Here is a 7,176-nt window from a genome sequence, read left to right as displayed (position 1 = left end):
GAGGGAATCCAGGGCGGATGATCCCTTCAGGACCAGTGGTGTGAGTGGCGATACTGGGAGGGTAGAGAGAGAGTGGGCTGGAAAGAGGGAACCTATTATAAGGATCTACATGTGACCTCTCCCCTGAGGGACGGCCAACCGAAAAGTGGGTGAAGGGAGATGTCAGACAGGGCAAGATATGACAAAATAATTTATAAATTATCAAAGCCTCGAGGGAGGGGGGAGCAGGGAGGGAGGGGAAAACTGAGAATGATGAGGGCAGTGAATGTACAAATGTGCGTTACACAATTGATGTATGTATGGATTGTGATAAGAGTTGTATGGGCCCCTAATAAAACAATTTTTTTTAAAAGAATTCAATATTGTTATTGAACCAATAGCTCATTTAAATACAATTGATCAGGATTCCACAAGAATGTTGTTTGGAATTAACTGCAGTGTTTCACGTGGAAATGAAACTAGGGCACACACTTAAAAGTATCACAGATTTTTCCTTTTCCGGATTTGCATTCATAAATTATGAGTGTGCTACAGTGAGACAGGTTTCCTCTCTGGTTTATGGACTGTCTTAATTGATTTGCAGTCGTAAATTAATTAGGTAGTAGATGCTTAATCAGTACCTTTAAAAGGAAGTTAGAAACTCACAATCCAATCCATCAACTAAGATTTCATGATTCTTGCTCATAAATACTGGCCAAATCAAAGGCAAGCCAAAAAATATCCAGTGCGGGAGGGAGGACTGCATTGAGAGAAAGAAATCAAGCATTAAGCTATAGATCGAAACTAGAAACATCAACAAAGAACAAGTAAACTGAATGGAGGATACCAAAAACCAACCAGACCCAATGTTCTAAGATACTCCAGCTGATAGTGACCCAATGGGACACAGTAGAATGGCTCCTTATGGTTTGCAAGAATAAAGTGTTGCAGCCTCTTCTTGTGCCCTCCGAGCAGCTAATGGTTTTGAAACACTGACGGCGCCTTTGAAGGATGAATAAGAGTTAAAATTGAAAACGAAACTAAAAAAATAGTTAAAATTGGAGGAATGCCCTAATCAGGAAAGTTCATAATGGATGTTTGTGTAATGCTTTCATCTACACTTCTGGGATGATGGAATAGGAGCTATTAAAGAGACTCAAACACTACTTCCGAGGGTATGCCAGGCTGAGACAGTTTTAGCCCTAGCCTACCTCTCATGGATACAGTATTCCATGTTTCATCCAGGGTTCCTATTGCATATCAGAATCATCTTTGAAATACAGAGGTATGGATGTCACCACTGAAATTCTAATGACGGGCTCAGGCATCTCTATTAGTTTAAAAACACAAAGGGATCTCAATGCGTGGCCAGGATTGAGGCCTGGCCTATCTTGCCAAGCTCTGTAGTTCTCTGCATTTGTATCCCATTTGTCACCAAACCTAGAATTAACGTTTTACCAGTTGGCTGTTTTATAAGCAAGGTGACTATGTTTGCAGGGAGGGTAAAAAGGGTACTTTTGCTGGAAATGAAGCCCCATTTGAGTTCTGAATGTTGGAATAGGGACCATGCTTACCACGTTGTTCTCAGGCAGTAGTTCTCCACCTGGGGATGTGTTGCCTTCCAGAGGACATTTGACAATATCTGGGAACAGTTTTGCTCTTCACAACCAGGGAAAGAGATTGCTACTGGCACCTGGTGGGTAGAAGCTAGGGATGGTGCTAAGTGATCTGGCCAAAAATGCCAATGGTGCCAAAGTTATGAGACTTGCCCTAGAACTTGGTCTATTCCTTGATTTTCCCAGTGCCTCCAGCCTCCAAAATGGTAGTTCAAATTCATTAACATAAAAATTGCTTCAGAAACCTGTTTGAAATACAGATTTCTAAAATCCATTCCAAGAGAGTCAGGTGTAAGAAACAAGAATAGAAGATCTTTGAAAAGAATAAATTCAACAAACCACTGGCAAATCTAAGCAGGGAATAGGAGTGGATGCAAATAGCAGGAATAGGAACTGAAATAGGCAAGCTCACAACACAATTAACAAATGTTAAACAATCATAGGAATATATGAAGAACTGGACTCAACAAATTTGAAAGCCTGGAAGAAATGGAAAAATGTCTACAAACACTACCTATCTAAACTATTAACACTGTAGTTAGCCTAACCCTTGCCATATTTTCTCTTCCTGTAGTTAGCCTTAATTATGCCTAACCCATGCCATAGTTTCTGGTCCCCCACCTCAGGTGCTGGCATTTTTATAACGTTAGATGTGGATGTCCATATAACTCAGAATTCTTATTTCACCTCACCTATTAACAGCTCATGTCTGCTATCTTGTTAGTCCACAGAGACATCCTGAGACTGTCCTAGGACATGTAGAACCTAGGTCTCTGTCTGTTTGCACCCCATGATTATCCTGAAACCTGAATGTCTGGGAAAGTACACGACTCTCCCCGGATGTGAATTCCAAAGTAAAAAGCATCTCATCTCTATGTGTTCAGACTTTGGATTCCATGAAGGCAGCCAGCATTGCTATCAGACACCCCGCTGATGTCAACTTGTAATAAACTTCTTTTTCTCTCTCTAACTCAGCACATGCTGCACTAAGGCCCAAGTCTCTATCAGAAGTAGCATTAACTCAGACTGAAGTAGAAAGTCTGAACAGATCCATAACAAGAGAACAGGTTGGTCAAGTCATTGAAAACTCCCCCAAAAGGGTCCAGGCCAAATGTTGCACTGGCAAATTCTACCCAACCTTCAGAGAAGAGGTGATCCCCATCCCAGTTCTACTTCTATTCAAGAATCTACCAAAATCATGTTTATGAAGTGGGCTAACCCTGACAGCAAAACTAGAGAGGTTTAGTAAATGCAGGCTTAGGCCTCAGAGTTTGCATTTACAAGCAACCCAGCTTATTCTGAAGCAGATGACTATGAAACCACTTTGAGAAACAAAGCTAGCTTCCAACCTTGGTGCCTGAGATCAGGTACCTGCTGACTGGCTTCCCCATAACAAACTGCCTGAATGTCTGAACTTAGTGTGTTCCTGGACTCCTGTCACTACGCTCACCTTTAAAACCAAATTTAAAATATGCATTATCTACCATCAAGCAGTTTATCGGCTAATGAAGGAAAGTAACGAATGTAATGTTTTAAATGTCTTTGAATTGAGGGAACAACCCTAACCAAACGCACTGTGTGTCATTGAGTCAGTTTTTACTCATAACAACCCAATATAGGATTTCTGAGACAGTAAACCTTAGCAATAGCAGACAGCCTCTTTGACTCCTTTGGAGTGGCTGGCAGGTTTGAACCACTAAACTTGTTCTATGCAGCCTGTGTTAGTCCAGGTTGAATAGAGAAAACAAATCCAGAGACACTCGTGTGTATACGAGAGAACTTTATATTAAAGAGCAATTTTACATTAAAACATCCTAACCCAGTCCAAATCAAGTCTGTAAGTCCGCTATTACCCCATATATCGATTAGTATCCACAAATTCCTCTTTAGACTCACAAAACCATGCAATGATACTGAATTCAGGAAGATCATAGGTCAGTGGGTGGAAAGTCTTGTGGATTCAGTGGTAGTGGAAGCATCTCAGTGCTGGTGTGGGTCTCCACATGGCTATCCAGCTCAAGGGCTCTGGTTCTATCAGCGTAGCAACATGTGTCTTGTCAACAGGAAGACGAAGCAGCGACAGTGTGGGTCTGGCCTCCAGTGAGCTATTTATTTCTATAGCACCTCTAAATGAGGTCATCAAGCTGCGACCTGGTTGACAGGCTAAACTCCACCCCTTTGCAAGTTGACAAAAGATTATATAACTACCACAGCCCACCCCAGCTTGAAACTTTTACACAACTCTTTAGCCATATATAATTTTAAACAAAACAATTGTGAAATCATATCTCTACCTAACAGGATAAAATTAAAATGCATACAATTCAATATGTTCCAAAGCCTGATTTAAACATAATATTCTATAAGAATACAGCAATATTCTATGCCTAACAATTGCAGTTAAGTAACACCTACACCTTAGTCCTATAATCCTATGAATACATACCTCCACCTATGAAAGTTTGTAAGTCAACCACTTCATGCCTTTATCCCCCAATTTTGTATATATTGCCCACTCACATCAACCCAGCGCTCTGAGGAGACAATCCTATTCTTTGATGTGAAGAATTTTCATCCAGTTGTAACCTTGTGGCATCCACATCCATAAGCAAAGTGAAATCAGGACAGGTAGTCCATAAAGTCAGCAGCAATATGCACCAGTACAAAGCTCAAATACCTTCTCTTCATCTGGTCGGGTTCAGGTCAACTCAATGTGGGCTGCCTCACTTAGCCTCAACAGGGTGTCCATTGGTTACCTCACCTTTAGGCCATAGACCCATCACAAATTCTCAACAACCCCAGCCCCTTTGGGCTAGATCATGCCACCAGTCAGGTTCCACACAGCTCTATGAACTTCAGACCAGCCAACCTGCTCTTGTCTTCTCTAGTTCCTGTACACCAGCTCCACAGGTGTCAGTGGCTGAAACCTGTCTCTCTATTGCTGCTTTTCTCCCACTTCCACTCAACAGGTAGATCCAGGTGGTCACCTAGCAAGCATTACAGGCTCCCTTTAACGTTCAGTCCTAAAGAGGAGAGTTCTTCATGGTTCCAGATTTTTTCCAGCTTCTGACAAGAACCACTAGTTCAAAATTCAAAAATCCAGAGTTCCTTTTCTAAATTCAATCTGTCAACAACCCCCTAGGCAAGTCTCTTCACCTTCAAAAGTCCTGAGCACTCAAGACACTGGGTGGGGCTGATCTTTTCAGAGCCTTCTTTGCAGGCGTGTCCTAAACCCATTTAACGATCCAATTTCAATGGCTGAACACAGGTGGGATTACAAACTCTCTGTTTTCATACTTCCCAGTAATCACTTCTATCCATCATTATATCAATAGCAATAAGCAGGAGAAATCAGTATGAACAAAATAGAATCAGATCCTAAACTCAAGTCTTAAAACAGTTACGTTTAATCCTTATCTAAACTATTAGATTAATACACAGTATGGCCTCAGGCCTTTGGCTGCATTGCCTCAAGTCAAACCCAGGCCTTCTGTCAGCCTTTTTCACTGAGCAACACAGTCTCTCAGAAACTCAAACGGTGATTTTTTTCCCCCAAGCTCAAAATATATATTAATCACATTCATTTTCGCCATTTCAAACAGGAATAGCCAAAGACTACAACCAAACAAAATAATCAAAACTTTAACTTCCCATATTATTTCCAGAAAACAACCCAGTAAACTGCAAGGCCATCTCTGGCTAGCCAAAGAAAAACTACCAGGAGGCAGAGGTCAAACAAGGATTCATTCGCATCTTTATGATCTGTTTCTCTAGTACCACACTCCCAAGGCACCATAATGTGTTAGTCCAGGTTGACTAGAGAAACAAATCCAGAGACACTCATGTGTATAAGAGAGAACTTTATATCAAAGAGCAATTGTACATTTAAAAAAATCCCAGCTGAGTCCAGATCAAGTCCATAAGTCTGATGTTACCCCACATGTCAATACTAGTCCATAAATTCCTCTTTAGACTCATGAAGCCATGCAATGATGCTGAGTGAGGGAAGATCATAGGTCTTGTGGATAGAAAGTCTTGTGGATCCAGTGTTGGTGGAAGCATCGCAGCACTAGCATGAGTCTCCATGTGAATTCTCCAGTTCCAGGGTTCTGGTTCCATCAGTGTAACTCCATGTGTCTTGTCGAAGCAAGGAGAGTGTGGGTCTGGCCTCCTGTGAGCTATTTATCTCCGCCATGCCTCTAAATGAGGTCACTAAGCTGCGACCAGATCAACAGGCTAAACTTCACCCCTTTGCAAGTGGACAAAAGATTATGTAACTACCACACAGCCCAATGCCTAATCCACAGAAGGGCCCATTGGAGTGACTATAGTTGCTTTAAAATATTTGTCTGCTAATTCAAGCACCTGGTCTCCATTGATTACTTCTTCTTTGATATGTGGTTCTCTTTTTCTTAGTTCTTCACATATCTAAAACATTGGATTGTATCTTAGATATTTTGATCCATTGTACAGATTACACAGTCTGTTGTTCCTCTGGATGATACTGATTTTTTTAAATTTGAGTTTATTAACTTGGTTGAATTTCAACTCCATGATGAAATCTAATATAATCCCCCCAGAAGAGTTCACCTTGGAGGACAGCACTGAAGCTACAGCTCAGGGAGAGGGACATGTCTGCTCAGAGCACACAGGAGCAAATGAATGGGGAGGAAGAGAGAGTGGAGCACATCTTGGCCCACCTAGCCTTGAGGACGATATCCCTGCTCAGATCAGCCAATGCACAGAGAGGACCATATGGCCAGCCCCACTATGAGACATGATAACATCCCTCAGTGACCCATAGCCCTACAGGGAACAACACTGGAGACATAGTGTGGGAATTGCACCCAATCTGACCCCACCACACCAACGCAAAACACTAAGGGCGTGCAACAGAACAGCAAGGGGAAAAGAGCAAGGACGTCCCCAGGGAACTTCCAGGGCATGGCACCCCATCAGACTCAAACAGAAAACACTCCAAAAGGTCAACAAACAGATCTTGAATTATTTACAGGCTTTTCTTTTTCTTTGTTTGTCATTAGTCTGTTGTTGTTTTCTTTTCTTTTGTTACTTTGTTTTGCTCTCTTATTTTTAGTGCATATTATTATCTCTGCAGGTCTATCTAGATAAGATAGGTGGGATAAACAATCTGAAGGAGAAAACAACAGGACCAATGGTTCGGGGTGGTGGGGCATGGGAGAGGGGGGAGGCAAGGGAAAGGAAGTGGATGTTAACAAACCCAAGGACCAGGGAACAACAAGTGATCCAAAATCGATGGCAAGGAGGGTATAGGAGGTCTGTTAGGGCTTGATCAAGGGCAATGTAACCGAGAAGAATTACTGAAACCCAAATGAAGGCTGAACATGACTGTTGGACAAGAGGAAAGTAAAAGGAAATGGAAGAAAGAACTAGGAGGCAAAGGGAATTTATAGAGGTTTAAATACAGGCATGTACATATATAAATATATATATGGTGATAGGGAACTAGATCTATGTGCATATATTTATAGGTTTAGTATTAAGGTAGCAGATGGACATTGGGCCTCTACTCAAGTACTCCCTCAATGCAAGAACACTTTGT

Source organism: Echinops telfairi, unplaced genomic scaffold (assembly GCF_000313985.2).
Source record: "Echinops telfairi isolate 266 unplaced genomic scaffold, ASM31398v2 ScPeMD7_9;HRSCAF=40, whole genome shotgun sequence".
NCBI lineage: Eukaryota > Metazoa > Chordata > Mammalia > Afrosoricida > Tenrecidae > Echinops > Echinops telfairi.
The sequence above is the reverse complement of the archived record's forward strand: the minus strand, read 5'-3'. Positions refer to the sequence as shown.